The following is a 19,720-nucleotide window of genomic DNA, read 5'->3' as shown; positions in this document are numbered from 1 at the left end:
CTGTGGCATCAAGTGCAAAGGGGGCTTCCTTCCTGGGTGAAACCATCCCTGGTTGTGGATGCCAAGGCTGGCCCACGGGCATCCCACTGGGCAACTGGGTGCCTGGAACTGTCCACATGTCTGGGTGCTGGGTGGCGCAGGAGGGTGCAAAGGGCGTGTTCAGGGCTGTGGCCAGCTGGGGTGTCTGGCCCTGTGCCTCCAGGCTTGTGTCCAGTCAACTGGCAGGGGTGCCACCCACGCCCCGCCTGCCATGGTGCTGGCCCCGCTGTGCACTTACTGGGGGAACCTTGAAGATCTCCAGGGACATCTGGCTCCCCCTGGCCTGGCTGGATGACCAGGAGGGGACCTCGATTCGCACTCCTTGCTGGACCAGCCCCAGGTGGTCTCCGCCCCCTGGCTCAGGCTGGCTGGTCCACTGAGCTGTCCAGGACCACTGTGGGTGGAGAGCTGTCGCAGGGCTCCAGGATGTGGTGTAGCTCCTGATAGTAGGGGCAGGTGGAGGGGCCTGCCCCTGAGCACCCAGCCTTGTCCAGGACCCAGGCATAGCCCTGCCAGAGCCCCTTCACTTTGCTCTGGAGTCTGCTCCGGGTGGCTTTGGCTGGTCAGTCACCAGGCTAGGCAGCGGTGTTCCTCTGCTTTACCCCCATCTTCTGGGGGACCACCTCCTCTTTCCAGAAGCCCAGGAGTCCCAGAGTTCACAGTCCATGCAGTAGGGGCCTCTTTTCTTTTTTTCCCCAGAGATGGACCCCTGGGAGCCCTGTGGTGGCTCGGACAGGGGAGCCCTGGGAGTCAGGAGACTGCTGGGCACTGGCCATGTGCCTGTCATTGGGGGTGGCTGAGAGGGCATGCTGCTTTGGGCTTGTGCTTTCGCAGCTTGCCTGCTCTCAGCTTCCTGCCATGGGGTTTCTGGCTCCAAGTGGCCAGATGCACGGGTCATAGAGCTCTACTTGGCGGAGCAAGGTGTCTCTGCGTTTGGGCTGGGCGCCTTTGTGGAGGATTCCTCTTTTGAAAAAACGGGCCATGGAAGTCTACACATGCCTTCTTTCGATGTTGTTTTTTGACGGGTGACACTCTTCCCATACAGGATTGAAGTCCATCTTTCAATGTCCAGGCTGCGTTGCTTTGATTTCAAATTGAAAGAGCTCATGGCATGTATAGACGCTCCCTTCGTTCTTTTGAAAGAGGGCCGGTCTTTCGAAAGACTGTGCACGTGTAGACACACCCTTACTGTTCAACACATTACACATGTTAACAAGTCATTTTGTGCACATGACAGCTTAGTAATCTTGTAGAAATGCATAAATGAAAACTGTCATTTTTCAGTTTACTTGTCAAAAGAATGTAAATCACTTAAACCAGGAATTTATTAAAAATGTGTTTTCAGATGCATGCAAATACCAAATCAATGTCACATGTTTTGCAAACCAAACTATTCCCAAATTTTCACCAAGATCATTACCTCCGGCATATTATCGGTTTTGAAGATTCCAATTTCTTTAATTTTGTTCTACATAGCAATAACTTATCTTCTCTATGTTGGGTGTTCATTTGACTGTTGTCGTCATCAAGTAGATATATTATTGTTCATCATTGTACTTCCTTTCATTATTACAGTGAAATAATATGAGAAGTGTGACTAAGTCCCGAGCAACTCCACGTGGGTCCTGCACTTTGTGGTGGTTAAAGAAATGCCTGAGGCGCTGACTGCATCTCTTTTGCTCTGCCTTGTAGCTTTCTTAAGGGTGTGGCACAGCCTACTGAGCCACTCTCATTATTAGCACTGTCACAAACAGCAAGGGGAGACCCCACATGGGCATTGAGTTTCCTCCTGCTCCTTTCAAGCTGTCCCAGAGAGTTTGGGGTGGCCTCGGGGGAGCCCAGTCCCATGCCACTTGATCTGGATTTTGGCCTAGGGACCTGAGGTAGCTGCTGCTGGAGGAGCTGTTGCCCTCAGTGCAACAGCTTCCTCTGGGCTGCTTCCCCTAGGACCTTCTCCTGGTTGCTGCAGCAAGCTTTTTCTCTTGCAGGTGGTCCTCTACAGACCTTCTCCTTCCTGGTCTGCCCCCTCTCTCATTCCCCTTCCTTACCTGATGAGAGCCTTTTAAAAAGAGTTCCACAGGCCATAATTAGTTGTAGGTGGTTGATTAGCCCGCTCCTGCAGGCTGATCCTTGATGAGCCTCAGGTCTCTGGGAAATAAAGGCACTGACCCAACTTCACTCATATGGCTACCATAGAGTGCTGTGGGCTGTGGTCTAGAATAGAATTATAAAAGCATATATGAAGCAACCTGCCCGACACCACTTGCCAACTCTTAAAGTGTTGTAACTACACTTATTTCTGAAATGGATAAGACAACCACCCATCAGCTCTAAAAAAGTGAATTTCTCAGCCCCTTCAGTGACTACTGACAAATTTAATATACATAAACTAGCAAAAGCAATTTGCAGTTCCATATTTTCAATTATAGGTATGGTAAGTAAACCTTATATTTGCTATAATAAATATTTTTATACATGTGGTTTATATTGAATATATATTTTTTCTAGGAGTACTTTAATTTTAACACACATAGCTGCAATTAGTTAAGTAACAATATTCAGATATAAGGTTATAGTCTCACTGTGGTGTATATATTAATTTTGAACATAAAAGCTTTTATTTTTAAATATAAAGTATCAGTGTAGCAGACTTTGTAGTCCATTTATTTGCATCCAGTATATTTACATTGTATTACTAGGTCATTTTTAGAACAGGCAGATCTAAGATAGCCTTCCAACTCCCACAATATGGTCTAACAGCATTAGCAATAATTCCACTGTTTACTGGGCTCTTGGAAGACATTTAGGGATAAATTAAAGCTAAACATCAGCACAGAACATAGAAACCCAGGAGTGGTGGCTGTGAACAAACTTCATGGGACCCTGGGAAACTTGTCCACACTGTTGATAAGCGGTCATCTGGCTAACTGTAATCATGCCAGACTACAGATGTTCAGACGAGAGAGTGCTATATGAGGGAGGTTCAACCTGTAGCACATTTTTCTTTTCTAATTACTTCTGGGATTAAGATAAGGGACTATTGAAAAGTATTTTGTACTAAGAATTTATTTCAGTTTAACTGTGGTCATTTAGCTTCTTTACCTTCCCTTTATTGGTTGAAGAGAAATTTTTATTCCAACTCATATCTGCATGAAGCATTTTATCTAAGATTACAGGCAGGCAGTGATTGGCAATTTATAATTTGTACAGTACTTTATGGTGTCCTTACATTAAATATCAGAATACCTTCCCTTAGTTCTATATGCCTAGGAATTAGTCCCAAACTGAGGAAAATATTTTGACTTTTAGGATCACAAAAATCAACATTTTAAAAAACATTGTAAAACATTTGTGTGTTCACAAGCACAAATATTAATTCATCCATTACATGGTATGTATCAACTGGAGAATTTTAGCATTAGATGTTTTTGGTAACTATAATATTATTGAAACAGTGCATTTCAGACCACCAAAGATGCTTTATTAACATTTATATTGCTGTAATGCCTAGAGTCGTCAGCTTTCTAAATAACAGTCCTTACCTAAAAGGTTTTATAATCTAAAAGACAACACATAACAGGTGGCTTAGACAAACTGGCACTGGAAAAAAATGGGTTTTCAACAGTATTTTATATCTTTTTGTTTACAACTTATTTTTGGGGGTAGATCCAATCTGCTTCATTTACACTTAATCTAAGATTTTACAAAATTTTTGTAGAAGTTTACAGAGCCTTTCAATCTGCAGCTTTCATTCTATTAATGCCCTAAAATTGTAAAACAAAAAACATAAAAAGTCCAGTTTTTAGAGCTTCCTTAGAACAAAGCACTTACTTTGAAGTGTAACACTGTTAAATGTTATATCACTAAATGTTAACCTTATGAAAACATTGTACGCAATTATATATAAATATAAAAGCAAAAGAATTGAGTTAAAACTGAATTCTGTAATCAATTCAGTTATCGATACATTCTCCAGAGAACAGTATTTCATATTATAGCACAAACCGAGTTATTGAGGTACAACAGATAAAACTAAGCCTTTAAAGGCAACCTAAAGTTTCTGGACCATTAATTTAAAACTAGTCTACATACATAAAACTTCCTCTCTGTATTCTACACCCAACTTAGTCACATTCAAAATAATACAACTGAGAAAACAATTTTCATTAGCTTTTTTAAAAAATTGTCAAAGCAATATTTTTCTTCACACATTTGCAGTTTTTCAAACTGTGAGGTTACATTTATAAGTTACTTGCATCATATATTTGTGTGTGACACTACCGACTTACTGTGGATTATTTCTTCACTGAACTCCTGTCATTACAGAATGAAAGGTGATGAGAGCATTGACTTTCCTGAATTACCATCTTAACAATGATTCTACATGTCTCTCTAGATGAGCAACTGAACCTACCCGCTTTGCAGCAAAAAAAGATGTCATCTATGATACCGCAGCCAAGAACAGATCTGCCAGTGACTACAGGTCTGACAAATTCAGTATCAAGTTCCTACTGTTGTGGGCTTCAGATTGTATTAGGAATATTTTATTGATAAATGGAGCAGAGATCTTTTAAGAAAATGGAATTTAAAAATCACTTTACCTTGATCACTTCAAAGGCTTTTACTCAAATGTGCGTATTAAAACTCCTGTTGTAAGTTGAACTACTGATAGCTGCTAGATAACAAGAAAAGAACATCTACAATTGCTTCATCGATTTTCAGAAGGCATTTGACAATGTAGATCAGAAAGTGACTTGGGTGTCATTGGAGTGGATACCAGACTGATATGGTTGTTGAAGGATATCAATGACAATGTGGATGGAGCAGTGAAATTGTGCTGAGAGCTGGGAAGTTGATTTAGAACGAGTAGAGAGGTACAAGACAAGGAGATTTGATAGATGAGTATTTTCATCACTTGGCTACAAACAGCAATGGACAAGATCGAGGAAGAGGTAGAAGGGATATCGGTGCCCCGGATGAGAATCAAGAAGTTGAGGTTTGTGGATGGTATAGTTATGACCGAAGATGAAGAGAAGCTAGCAAGAATGGTGCAGGTACTAAACGAGGAAGGGAAGTGGTATGTACTAATAATGAATATTGATAAAACAAAAACAAAGGAGATAAGAAAATAGGAAGGAAGATCAGTATAGATGGGATTGACCTAGAGAATGTAGAGAAGTTCACATATTTGGGAAGTAACAAACATATCATCTAGACTGCAAGAAGGAAATAGCAACTAGAATAGCGAAAGCAACAGCGAGTTTGAAAACAATGGATAAGATCTGGAAAAGCAAAGCAATTAGTTTAGGAATGAAGCTAAGCATCTTGAAAATGTGTGTATTCAGCAGCATGTTGTATGGGTGTGAGACATGGGTGATAATGAAAGATTCAAAGAGAGGGCTATTGGCATTGGAGACAAGTTGTTATAGAAAGATCCTGAGAATAGGATGGATTGTCACCAATGAGGAATTATATAGGAAGATACAGATGAAGGAGAAACTACTGCAGAAGGTTATACAATGCAAGTTACAGCTATGTGAGCATATCTGCAGAATGAACGATAAGCAAAAAATCAAGACTCAGGTGATCTGTGTAATGGATGGTTTGAATAGAAGAGGCAGACCCCACAGAGAATGGGAAGATGATATAGTAGATTGGTGTGGAGCTAGTCTACAGAAACTAAGCCACTCCACACTGGACAGGGAGAGATGGAAGGAAATAGTCAGGGAGGCATCAGACACCAATGGGTGCTGAGCCCATGGTACTGGGCCATTTCCACCTTGCTGAATAGACCTTGTCAGCTCTGGCCGTCCCTCTTACTGGGACTCCACTCCTTAAATACCCCTCCAAAGCCACCCCCCTCTCATACATCTGATGAAGCCACTCTTTGCCCACGAAAGCTTATGCTCCAAAATATCTACTAGTCTATAAGGCGCCACAAGACTTGTTCTTGAAGCTACAGACTAACACAGCTACCTCTGATACTTGAGCCCATGGTAGTAGTTGATCATAATGACAATGCACACTGTTTTGATGGGTTCCACTACAGAAAGTTCTCCTGCTTGACATGCTCATATCTGAGTGGAATATGCAACTGCAGCCACTAAAGAAAAACATCCTGTTTATCTTAGTTACACATTCCAAAAGATTTTCTGACATTTAAAAACAAATCACAAAATGTTTCCAGTTCACTACCCAATCCCAGAGCAACTCTAAAGCTTCAGTGCATGGGAATCGGTGTCCCCACCACCACCACCACCCTTATTAGTAGTACCATTCACCTGAAACACATCATATTCACACATTCTAACAGCAGCTTTACCAGTGATACTTGTGGTCTCTGGCTTTATACTGTGTAATGGTCATAAAAGCAAATACTGTCTCAGAGGGTTACTTATGGGTATTCATGATTGTACAATACTTAGAAAATGTAAAAGCACTACATAATTACTGTATTATATTTGAAAATTCCTGGGATTCAACACGTTTTGCTGATGGTATTGTGGATAAGACATTGAACTGTGACTCAAGAAATCTAGGTTCAACTGCTAGCTCTGTTACAGACTTCCTTTGTGACTTTTTGAAAAGCACTTGATTTTTCTGTGTTAAAAAACTTTTCCATCTGCAAACTGGTGATGATACTATTCTTTTCTTTCCTTTGTCTACCCTTATGCATTTAATTATCTCTTCAGGGTAGGGACTATCTCAAAAGAGGCCTCTATGTTACTGCCCATGAAATAATACACTACAGCTTATTAGCAGAATTTGATACATATTGACTAAATACAAAATGTACATAAAAAATCTGGCTGTACCCATTTGATCTCTAATAATTGATTTGCCATATTTCTTGATTATTAATTTATTTATTGTATATATTATATTAGACCACCTCCTCTATATCAAATAGATTAAACAAAAGAATTTGAATAAATACCTAAACATACATACAGTCAATGTCTTTTCAACAACTAAAAATTCAGCTGAATAAGCAAGAGCAATAACTTGAGTTTTCAAATAATATATACAATTGGCAGGACAAAAAAAAAAGAGTTCTATTGAAAAATAAGGTAATGCCTTATGGAAAATTAATCTAACAGAATTTTTAATATTAGAGGTCTTTTGTGCAAAAATATGTATGCTACAAATTTCTCACAAAAATTCAACTAAAAAAAAATCTTATAACCTCTTCCTTCAATTCCTAATCCCCAGTTTTATTACCTTTGAAGTAAACTTTCCAGCTCTATGAACTTGGGGGGTGGGGGGGAAAGGATAATGTGTTGCTGGTTGCGTCTATTCACAAGCAAAGCAAAGAAATTCTCCCACAACTTCCCCCACTTCCACCCACCCAAAGTGAAAACAAACAACTGGTTCGTTTAGCGTTAAATCAGAAAATCCATTACTATAATTGCATTTTACCATATTTGCTGCTTAACATATAACTGTGAATCTAACATTTAGAATCCATCATATCAACACAGCCATCATGATCCAAACTGCAAATAATAGAGTGTGTCAGTGTCAATTTTGCTTTCTCGCACTTGCTTCCCTTCACTTCATCCGATTTTAATAATCCCTGTCAAACCACAAACAGTTGAAATTACCTTCTCAACACAGAAGCTTTCAAGGAGGAGACAGAATCTCAACTTTCATTTAGTAACTACAAAAGAAAGCTGTCCAGCTGGACAAACATTATTTCCACTCTTGACAATCTCTGCAGTAAAGCACAAGTTTTAATTTTAACTGAAGCTGCCAAGATTTTGGTATGAGTTTCTGTTTAGTACAGACTGATTCTGAAGATTAGCAGGCTAACATCTGTAGTTTGTGTAAAAAGAACCCAACGTTTTCTATTAAATAGATAAATCATAAATTGCACCTGAGAGACCAAGGGAACATACAATGGATGACAAATTCACATTCTGAATTAACTAAACTCACACATTTAACTAGGAATAAAGAAGAAAAGTAAAATAAATGTTTGCAGAAGACTTCTGATCATTTCATATTGCTAAAATTAACTGAATAATGTTACAACTCAGACAAACAAACAATGATGTAAGCAAACTTGTAAAGAACAGACATGCTACATTTTCACCATTTAAAATAAAAGCCTAAGAAGGCTGACCAGCTGACTTTGAAAAACACTGTCAGAACAAATAGGGTTCCACATAATAGTATCATCTGCAAGCTTTCCCCCGCACCCCGACTGGCTTGTCTTCAAAGTAAGCTTGGTAGCATAACTCACTGTTTCATGTGTATCAAATTTAAAAGTAATACATTTCTCTGATGAGCCACTGGATTGTACAGTCTACAATTCTACTGAGATTTATGAGTCAATTAACGCATAGTATGAAAATTTACATAAAGAACAAAAGGAAAAAATTAAGATACTACGGAGCACTGGGCTTCTAGAAGCAGCAGGTCAGGCATTTCCCAACAAAATATTTTTTCTTCAGAAATCACCAATTCAGCAAAACCAAAGCTGTTCATATATTCAGAGATTCCAGGGCCAGAGGGAGTCATCTAGTCTGAGCTCTTGTGTAACACAGGCAACAGAAAAGACAGTTACCGGTTTCCATAGCTGCTGTTCTTTGAGAGATGTTGCTCATGTCCACTCAACATAGGCGTGCGTGCTTGCCATTTGCACCAGTGCCGTAACATTTTTCCATCAGCAGTATCCATAGCGGAGCCAGCGTAGGTGCCCCACGGAATGATGCGTGTATGTCATGCTGCATAGGGCACCTCCAACCCACTCCCTCCTCGGTTTCTTCTTGCTGGAAATTCCGACAGAGGGGAAAGAGGGCGGGAGGTTGACATGGATGGACATGAGCAACACACCTTCAAGGACGCCAGTTACAGAAACTGGTAACTGTCTTTTCTTCTTCGAGTGGTTGTTTGTGTCCATTCAACACATGTGACTGTGAGCTGCATCTGTGCAAGCAGGAGGTATTTCCTTAAGAACATTCAGATTTCAATACAGCCCTTCTGAACCTTGCATCATCCCTCTCCTGCTGTGTGATGGCCTAATGGGACATAAATATGTGGACAGACAAGGAAGGCTGCAGAAGAGTTCTGAGCCCTAGTGGAGTGAGCCCCTAATGAGAACAGAAGCTGAACTTCTGTTGCATTGGCACTTGCTATAAGTTAATTGGTGATCCACTTACAAAGCCTCTAAGTGGACACTGGAAGGATCTTAAATCACTCTGCATAAGCTACGAAGAGTTGTGGTGATTTGGGGAAAGGCTTGGTCAAGTCCAGATAAAAGGCAAATCAAACAGAATGTGTGGAGGCGTCTCTCCTCATTGACTGCATAGGACTTGGGGGTGCAAAACTGGGAGGAAGATGAGCATCCTTAGTTAGGCTGAGATGACTGAGGCTTAAATGTCTTTCTATCTGGACCTAGGATACAGAGGGCCAACGTCTTCAAGGAGGTGAGGCAGCCCTTCGGCCCATGTAATTCAATGACTGTTTCTTGTGCAAAACAGAGCTACACCATTGAATGAGAGGTCCTGGATGGAATTACACATCTCTGGAGACAACCCCGATAGAAGAAGGAGACCCTCCTCATAGCAAGTGTGAAGACTAAGAATCTGGCAGCAGAGTCCACCAAATCAGAGGTCTGCAGCACCACCTTGGCCATTTCGGAACCCTCCTCTGAGAGCTCTGAAGCTCTCAGGCAGCACTTCCTCAAACTTGGACACTGCCTGACACATATTCAAGTTGTAGCAGGCAATGAGCACCTGTTGGTTTGCTGCCCCTAGTTAGAAACTGGCCAATGAATAAATTTTGTGACCAAACAAGTCCAAACACTTCAAGTCTTTATTTTAGGGGTGGGGGCAGGCTAGCCCTGGCACTCCCTGGGGTTTACAGATTCCACTACCAAGGAATGGAGTGTCAGGTGGTTGTAGAGTTATTCATACCGCTTTGCAAGCATGAAGTATTTTCTTTCTGTCCTCTTCAAAACTGGCAGGATAGAAGGCAGGGATTGCCAGTGGGACTTGGCAAACTTGGCCACTTCTTCATGCAAGTGACTCTTGCAGGTGCTTCCTGGTTCAAGACCTCAAAGAGAGATTCTGAAGGCTCCTCTACCTCCTCTGCGGGTACTTAAACAACTAGTTACAGGTGAAAAATGAGGGAGCGCTATGCTAAGACTGAAGCCTAAGTTGAGCACACAGTTCCAAGCACTGTCATTGGAGTCACAAAGAAACACAGGAAGGAAGAAGCTAGAGACACCCTACACAGCACAACATATGCACAACCACTCCAGGAGGCACGTAGGCTGTTTCCCTGTGGAAATTGCTGAAGAAAAAAAAAAGTCTTCCAGTGCCAGCACAGGTGGAGAGCACACACACACCTATGTTGAATGGACATGAGCAATTAAAGACAAATTTTCCCTTCCTGTTTGCAGGAAAAGGTTAGTTTTGAAAAACCCAATAACATTTAATTAAACTAGAACATTGTCAATAAGTGCCATTGTTTCAAAATGAAAAAGTTCCATTTTTGGGTTGAAAGGCCGAGGTACTGTTTCAAACTGCTCCGGGATCTGCTGCTCTCCCTGCTTCAATCTTCATTGAAGGAACAGAGTTAAAAACAGCAGAGGAGTTCAACTACCTTGGCAGTGTGATAGCCAATGATGGCTCCCTTGACAAAGAAATCAATGCCAGAATCTGCCAGGCCAGCTGAGCACTAGGACGCCTGAGAGCGCAAGTGTTGAATCAGCACAATATCCGACAGTCCACTAAACTGAAAGCGCACAAGGCTGTAGTCCTGACCAGTCTCCTGTATGGCTGTGAAACCTGGACCTTGTAAAGAAAACATATAGAACTGCTGGAGCGCTTCCACACATGCAGCCTGAGGTCAATGCTGCACATTTGATGGCAGGACAGAGTTATGAACCTGGAAGTCCTGGACAGAGCAGGAACCACGAGCATTGAAGCCATGATTCCGAAAGCCCAGCTTCCCTGGACAGGGCATCTCATATGAATGGAGAAGTCAAGAATCCCTAAGCGACTCCTCTACGGTGAACTCTCCCAGGGCAAAAGTAATCAAGGTAGGCCTTGCAAGAGGTATAAAAAACTGTGTGAAGGCCAACATTGCTCATGCTGGTTTAAAACCAGATCAGCCATAGCAGCATTCAAAAGACCAAACAGGCTGGCATGCTCTTGTACAACATGCGTATGAACACTTTGAAGAACAGCGATGCATATGCCTCATTGATGCTCATGAGAGGAAGAAAGCAACAGCCTCACCAACAGAGACAGGACAATTCCCTTCCGCCCCACCCCTCACTGTGAACGCCCATGCCGTTCAAAGCTTGGACTTCTCAGCCACATGCGAGTCCACAACCACTGAGCCTGTGCAAGCTCAAGATGTCATCGTAGGATACGACTGACTACGTACATACACCTTTCTGAAAGATTCTTACATTCAACTTTCTCTTCACTAATTAGAATATAGAAATTGCTAATAGGGGGTCTCATTTCACTTTTGGCTAGTAAATTGATCTCCACCATCATACTGTTCTTCTCTGGCTTTTTTCATTTGTTCTCCTTCCCAAGAACCCTCAGTAACAAAGAAACATGATCGTGCTACATGACTGCCTTGTTCCTTTATAGTAGAATTCTCCTAGTGACATGGTAACATCTGGTACACTTTTTTTATCTTGAAATTCTACACCATATTGATTTTTCTTAGAATATCTCTGTATTTGATTTACCTTCCATTCAGTATTTTAACTTTTATCTGAAATATCATATTCCATGTAAAATACACCAAACATTTTTTCTGACAGATACTAATAATGATACTGTAAATGTTTAGAGGTATAAGCATGACAAGCAAGGATAAAGCAGAAATCAAAATCAATTTGTTGGCAGTAACTGAGAAAGTGCTTCATGGATGACTGTCTACATTACAAAACCATTCAACACTCATTCCACCAAGATTATCAATCTATACCTCAACATAGCCAAGACTGGTTTAGCAGTGGTAAAGCTAGTCATAAAGGAGATGCCTTTACAGAGGTGCCATAGGGGAAAATAGAAGGACAAGGTTATATATAAGTGCAGATATTCTTAGTTTCAATGAGGAGTTTTAATAGGAGAATCAGTTCAGGACATTCTGTGAAAAAGGGCAAATTTGATTTCTAATTGTGATCTACAGGCCAGGACTGAATTGGAATGATGCATCACTCTGAATCCCCAGAGCTCCCAACCAATGGCAATTACATCTCTGCAAAAAAACCAAAAAAAAAAAGTTGATTATTCTCTTTATGTAGTAATTAAACTTTCAAGATTTACTTTTTGCTCATATCCTATTGTGATTTCACTATTATAGAAAAGAAGATCCTCTCACATTTAGGACAAGTGCTGTGTGATGGTGTGGCCATCCCACAAGGTTTTGAAAGGGTTAGTTAAGGTGACCAGACGGGCCAGTTAACTCTCCAAGCTTCCTTGATGAAATGAGGCTCAACTGGACAGGAAGAGCTGAGAGTAGAAAGGAGCAGCAAGAAGGTTGGTTGCAGTTATTTTCTGAGAGGAGAGAGTGGAGATGCTAGTGAGCCAGAAGGAAAGAAACCCAGGAAGATAAGAAATGCTCTGGGAGAAAGCAGTAAAACAGAATAGGGGAGGCAGGGCTGCCAATGGGTAGAGGAGAGGTCAAAAAGAGCCTGCTGCAGACCCTGACTACAGTAAACCCCCAAAATGCATGACCTCAAGTTGTGCTTAACTTGCATTAATGTGAGTTAAATGCAACTCGAAGCTGCTCTGGGGCTGTCTGCCTTCCTGGATCCCCTAAAGTTAAGCCTAAAACATGGATGGACAGATGGACGGAAGCAAGAGAGTTCATTCCTCCCAAAGTTACTGTTTCAGACAGTCTGCAGGTGCAGGCATACATCACTGCATTCTTTAATAATTTGTTCACATTTACAAAGTGATATTTGCAAGCAAGAATGCCAAAAATATACTACTTTCTTTCTTAAGTGAACGTTTGCAGTCTGTAGCACCTGAATATACCATATTAGCCATGTGAAATTGCCAGGATCTAGATCTGTACCCACCTAGGACTTAATAAGAATCCCACAATGCCGACCACTGGACCACATTCTGCTGTAAATATGCAATCCTTACTAAGGGAAAAACTCGCATTTAAATCAATGACCCACTCAAGATACGTGTCTACTTTTAGCTGGTAAGGAAACACATCAGCCACAATATATTCTCTTCCCTATTCCCTTGACCGTTCACTCCACTAATTAAATAGCTAACTCTTCTTAGTCTGCTTGCAAGAGAGCCTATAGCCACTTTAGAAGTCCTTAAAAATCCACACTAGTGTTCTCTGCTGTCTTGCCTATTATATCATACGATTTCAGGGATTAAATTTACTGGCCCCCATTTTATATCATGTGCACAAATGCATGTTTTCCCCAAGGGAGTAAGGTCCCAGTCTTTTCTGTTGCATTTTATTGCATCTTACAACAATACTCAATAAATAAGAAGTGAATAACTGCCACCATAGCTCTTTACAAGACATGGTGCATTTGCCAATGAGTTATTTGGTGACTTGAGTCCAATGCACGAATGACAATTCCATTCATGGTAGGGCATACCCAGGAACCAGCTATACTGTGAGCAACAGATTTTTTTCCCCTCTTTGACACAGGCCATCAGAAAGCTAAATACAGTTTGTTTCACAATGCCTCCTACAAGCTGACTCCACCAGCCACAGTGCCATTCTGAATTCTTTTCCTAGTCCTCCAAAAAGATTCCAAAAACATCCTTACAAGCATCCTAAAACATGCAGCAATCAGTCTCAACCTATAGACTCTGCCTGAGTTTCAGAGAACAGCACACTCTTTGGGATCCTATGTACCAGTGTTCACCTGACATGTCCAAGCCACCTTATTCTTTTCTTACTAATCAATGCTCCTATGACTGACATTCTAGTACAATATGACACTTCCACGTTACCTTTTTTGTCATCTTATCCAAAGAATTATGCACAAGTGCCTGCTATGAAAGCATTTAGTTTCTTGGTATATTTGTTCTGTCATTTGTGTTTGAGTCACGCAGAAGTAAAGAAAAAAAAAACCACAACTCCTAAATATGTATTTTGCATTTGCAATAATTTGCTATTTCAAGACAGAACCTAGAACAAAAGATGAAAATTTCCAGACAGCTTTGAGTGAGCTTTTGTACCTCACTCATCTGGCACCCTTGGAACCTGAGTGGTCCTGAATAAGGAGATTTGCTGGACAAGGGGGCGGTCAGGCTCCCAGGCTGCCTGCAGGGGGAATTCCCCCACTCCAGCAGGGCTCCAAATGGGACTGTGAGTGTCCCCTGCAAGGGCCCAGTTCCTCACTGTGGTGGGCTGCCAGCGAGGCAGCCAGCTCCCAGCCACAGGGATGCTGTGCTTCCCCCGCCCCAAGCCAGGCTCCCTAGGTGGGGCTCCCTGACCTGCCTCTGTGCTATGGGGCTCCCCAGAGCAGACTACCAGCCAGCAGGGTTCCCTGCAACCGGCAGGGCTGTGCTCTGCCCCCACACAGCTGGAGCTCGCTAGTCCTGCAACATCCATTGTCCTGCAGGATGAGGGCTATTTCTAGATGAGAGCTTCAAGAACTCTACTCCGTTCTGCATCAAGATCTACATTAATGTTAACAGCAAATCCAAAGTAGCAAAACCGGTCAACATCATCCAGACAAATACCATCTAAACTGATACATGGAATGGGTTCTGAAGAGTTTCTGGTGCATGATAAGTTTCCTTCAAGCTTACTGGTAGCCCAAAGATTTTACATGAATCACAGAACTTTGTAATAAGATATTGTAGGGCATTGACACGGAGTGATAAGGACTACACTAACTGCAAAAAATAAAGAAATAAATAAATGGGTTCCTTATCTCTTTCCCTTACCTCTGGATTTTGCAACGTTAAACTAAACACGTTTATTGCTAAGATAGAAACGCTCTTGAATAACATTATGGGACACAAGTTGATGCAGGAATGAGAAATGAATATTAAAAAAAAAATAAAGGAGCAGGTACACAATCCTTCACGTCATTGTTGATGTACAGAAAAGTAAATCCATAGTTGTACTTGCTAACAAGGGTTACAAATTCCACATGAACAAATAGCATTTACAGAAATTTACGGGAAGTTCCAGTCGTGAGGCAACAGAGGTCATGTCCACATGGAGCTGCTCTCCTGGCAGCTCCATGTTAATGAGCAGTCTCGTAATTCTAAATGCATTTCATTTGGTTCTCGGCAGAGGGTGGCATCAGCAGTAAACATGCTGTGCGGACGTGCTTCTGCCAGCTAAGCCCTCCTCTGTTGCCAGTCCCTTATCCCTGAAAAGCTGGCAACAGAGGGAGGTTTAGCAGGCAGACACATCCACACACGTTTACTGCCAACACCACCCTTTGCTGAGAGCGACATCTGGCATGGATATGCTAATTGAGTATACTGAGCAACCGTTTGCATTTGAGAAACTGGTCATTAGCATGGAGCTGCCAAGAGAGCAGCTCCACACAGACGTGGCCAAAAAGTATTGGAGCTGGCGAACATTTCGACCTCAATGTCTTAAAGAGAATTTATACCTTCTGTTGAAGGACTGTTTCAGGAAAAGGTAGAAAAAGCAGTGAGTGAATGCCATACAAATTTTGCTAATTGTGACAGGAGATCTCATGGCAACAAAACAGTAAAATGCTATATGAAGAGGCAGCCCAAAAAAAAAAAAAAAAAAAAGCCACACAGAATTTTAAATTTATCTCAAACTTCATTCTCAATATCAGAAGGGGAAGGAAATATAATAGAGATAATTCCCTCAACATCAGAGTGGAATGTTTCATGTAGTATTATAACAGCAGTATCTCCCCAATGATTTGAGTATGAAGCAACGGTATTAATGAGGGCATCCACTGCAGGAAGTTGAGATGTCAAGGACCCCATTAAAGGGAGAAACAGAGCCCGAGGTAGTAAAAGATAGAGAAGGAAATGGTATCAAGACATGTTGTCAAAAGTCTCACATAATTTATATCAAAGACTTTGGCTTCTTCCTTTCTCTCCCATCTACACTAAATCCCTTTGGGTGCCAATCAGCAATTGTCCCCCTGTAATAAAAAAACCTTACTGTAAGGCTATTATATGAAATTCTGTAGCACTAAAGGCACTTTGCCTTTGGTTTCATGCCAAAAAGTGCATGTGTTCATAAATATCTTACAGCTGAACACCATGTCCAGTGTTATTCCTTACATAATTATAAGCCTCTAGAGTGGTATACAATCACATGAGAAGTACCACAGTATAAACAATGCATGCTATTTGTCTTATTACCATCATAAAAAGAATCTTTTGCTTCTAAACAACATTCATCTGAAAAAAGGAAGACTAGATTGAAACTTCATAATAAAAAGTAAGGAAACATTGATATAGAAATTAAAAAAAAAGCAGTCCATTGTAAAGCACCTGGTGGTCTACATAGGTGTCATGGCCCACTTATTGACTATCCCCGATTTAGAAGAAATTTAATGGACTATACACTTAGATTAAGTAACTAAGCATTAAAAAAAACAAAACAAGAAATCCTCTGGCACTTTACAGACTAACAGATTTATTGGAGCATAAGCTTTTGTGGGCAAAGACCCACTTCATCAGATGCTGCATTTAACAAAGTGGGTCTTTGCCCACAAAAGCTTATGCTCCAATAAATCTGTTAGTCTGTAAAGTGCCATAGTCCTTCTGGCTGTTTTTGTGGATAGAGGCTAACGTGGCTACCCCTCTGATTCTACACATTTTAAAACTTTTACAACAATTTATAAACTAATAATAAAATTGCTAAGTCCTACGACCATGTACATATTATAAATTAATATGTTGTATATTGTAACCTGCAAACAACTATATTGCTCTGACTTGTTCACATACTATAACACTATCATCTAAAGCAGGTGTGAACAAACTTTTTACTTCAGGACCCACTTTTCATCCCTGCAATTAGCAGCCCCCCTTCCTCCCAAACCTGTCTAATGTAATCCAAATCAATGGAAATTTCAATTACGTTCATATGAAAAACAAACAAAAAACCCTTTTGGCATGTGTAAGAAAATAAGTTTGTAGAATGTAAAAGCTCTGTTAACTAGTATATAAATGTGAATATACCAACATAAAAACAGTAACATATTTCAACATTTTTAAGGAGATGGAGGAGCCTGAGACTCAGCAGCTGATCGTGCTATGACCTTCTTAGGAACTGTCATGCCCCCAGCTTTGCTCACCCCAATCTAAAGTACATTCAGAGTCCAGCTCTACCTATTTTTCTATATATGCCAAGTACATATGGTCCACAGAAGAGTTAAGAATTTCTATAGAGGCTTATCATGATTAAGCTCACTTTTAAGTCTTTTTAATTTGAAAAAAAAAAGCTGAAATTCAAAGTCAGCAGCTGTTACATGGTTCTCCAAACAAGTGTTTAAATAATAAAATCTCACACATTTCTAATCAAAAACATATGTTAAAGAATTTTTAAAATGTAAACCTATCATTCATCCTTTGCTTCCGGTCTGTGGGAGGAGAATTGAGTTTTGAATGGCATAGTTTGTGTCATACATATGTAATTATCACACTAGAATTCCATATATACGTAATTTATAACAGACCGATCTTGGAAAACATACATAAATACAGTACCTTCACTAAACAGATCTTCTTTTTAACAGCACCTTGTGATTGTCACCTTTAAACAGACTTATTAAGGTAGCATGTTGAGGTCATGTGGCATTAGCAGAAATTTTTCAATAGCCCTATGTTAAAAAAACAAACAAACAAACAAACAAACAGATTACCAACTGGTAGACTTTTAGGAACAAAAGATTCACAAGTCTTAAATATGTTTAAATGTTACATAAAAACGTGTTCCAAGAAAGGGAGAAAATTCAATTTTCATTGATAAATTGTTAGCTTATGCTATTGGACAAGTTTTATTAAATTCACATGCTAGTTTTAACTTATGAGTTTCCTCACTTTTGTGGGTGCATGCCTCAAATTTTTGTGCGAGCAGGTGCAAGTCTTCAGAACAATAACTTTGAGTCAGATTTAACCTGGCAGGATCCACATAGGCAAAAAAGGGCTACTGCTGCTTGCTATAAAAGAACTATTTATCTTGTCCATCAACAAAATATTCTAGAATATAACTGTGAAAAAGAGGGTTCTTGACTCATGTTAAGCAATTTTAAAACATAAGTGAAAATGGTGGAGTTTTAAAAAAACTCATTGTGTATAAAAGAATGGAAATTCCTTCTGGAGTGCTCTGAAGGATGGATCAGCTATGGCAATGCAAAGAACTCACTATCAATAGTGGTGATGTACACTGGGAAACTCCTGGAGAAAGAGGTAAGCTGTGAGGTAGCAAGGTTTGCAGATAACATGAAACTGCTCAAGATAGTTAAGACCACAGCAGACTGTGAAGAACTTCAAAAGGATCTCACAATACAAAATGGGCAACAAAACGGCAAATGAAATTTAATGTGGATAAATGTAAAGTAATGCACATTTGAAAAAATAACCCCAACTATACATCCAGTATGATGGGGGCTAATTTAGCTATAACTCATCAGGAAGGAGACCTTGGAGTCATCATGGATAGATCTCTGAAAACATCAATACAGTGTGCAATGGCAGTTAAAAAACCAAACAGTATGTCAGAGAATATCTTATTTCCCTTATATAAAACCATGGTACACCCACATCTTGAATACTGTGTACAGATGTCGTCTCATCTCAAAAAAGATATTGGCATTAGAAAAGGTTCAAAAAAGGGCAACTAAAATGATTAGGGATTTGGAATGGGTCCCATATGAAGAGAGATTAAAGAGATACCAGGACTCTTCAGCCTAGAAAAGAGGACACTAAGGAGGGCATATAATAGAGGTATATATAATTGAGAGTGGTGTGGAAAAAGTGAACAAGAAAAATTATTTACTTGCTCTCATAATATCAGAACTAGAAGAAACCAACTCAGATTAATGGGCAGCAGGTTTAAAACAAATAAGGAAGTTCTTCACACAATGCACAGTAAATCTGTGGAACTCCTTGCCAGAGGAGGCTGTGAAGGCTAGGACTATCACAGGGTTTTAGGAAAAAAAAAAAAAAAAGACCTAAATAAATTCATTGAGGTTAGGTCCATTAGTGGCTACTAGCCATGATGGGTAAGGAATGGTGTCCCTAGCCACTGTTTGTCAGAAACTGGAGATGGATGGCAGAAGAGAGACTACTTGATTGATACCTGTTCGGTTCACTCCCTCTGGGGCACCTGGTATTGGCCACAGCCGGCAGACAGGATACTGGGCCGGCAGACCTTTGGTCTGGCCCAGTATAGCTGTTCTTATGTTTCTTAAACAATTCATAATTAAAAATTAAACTCCTGACTAAATATTCATTTAACAGATAGACCAAAACTAGTGACGAATCCATTTCTGTCTCTTGGGGTACAAAAACTACACAGTGGCTTTAAAAAAAGTAAGTAGCAAAAGAAATGAAAAAAGCTATATGAAAATGTCATTAAGGTTGTGACACCAGAGAACAAAAGCCAAGAAATTTAAAGTTAAGCTGACACTCGGTCGTTAAATCATGCTATTGTGCCTCTTTTCTAAAAAAAGCAACAATGTGAGTTAATGACAAGTTGTCAGCCT

The 19,720-nt window shown here is 40.4% G+C and overlaps 1 protein-coding gene across 5 annotated transcripts in view; it reads right to left on the bottom strand.

The window, feature by feature from the left end:
• The window catches only part of KIAA0825 (KIAA0825 ortholog), a 393,823-nt gene that overhangs the window by 362,081 nt on the left and 12,022 nt on the right, over window positions 1–19,720 (bottom strand). For 4 of the 5 annotated variants that reach the window (XM_074995322.1, XM_074995323.1, XM_074995321.1 and 1 more), the window contains exon 2: window positions 17,721–17,833. The gene's annotated coding sequence lies outside the window, so the exon portion shown is untranslated. Of the gene's footprint in view, window positions 1–2,087; window positions 2,160–17,720; window positions 17,834–19,720 lie in introns of those variants that run through there. The other variant, XM_074995324.1, reaches the window with a different exon arrangement.

The sequence above is a fragment of the Carettochelys insculpta genome, chromosome 5, assembly GCF_033958435.1.
Source record: "Carettochelys insculpta isolate YL-2023 chromosome 5, ASM3395843v1, whole genome shotgun sequence".
Lineage (NCBI taxonomy): Eukaryota > Metazoa > Chordata > Testudines > Carettochelyidae > Carettochelys > Carettochelys insculpta.
The sequence above is the reverse complement of the archived record's forward strand: the minus strand, read 5'-3'. Positions and strand labels throughout refer to the sequence as shown.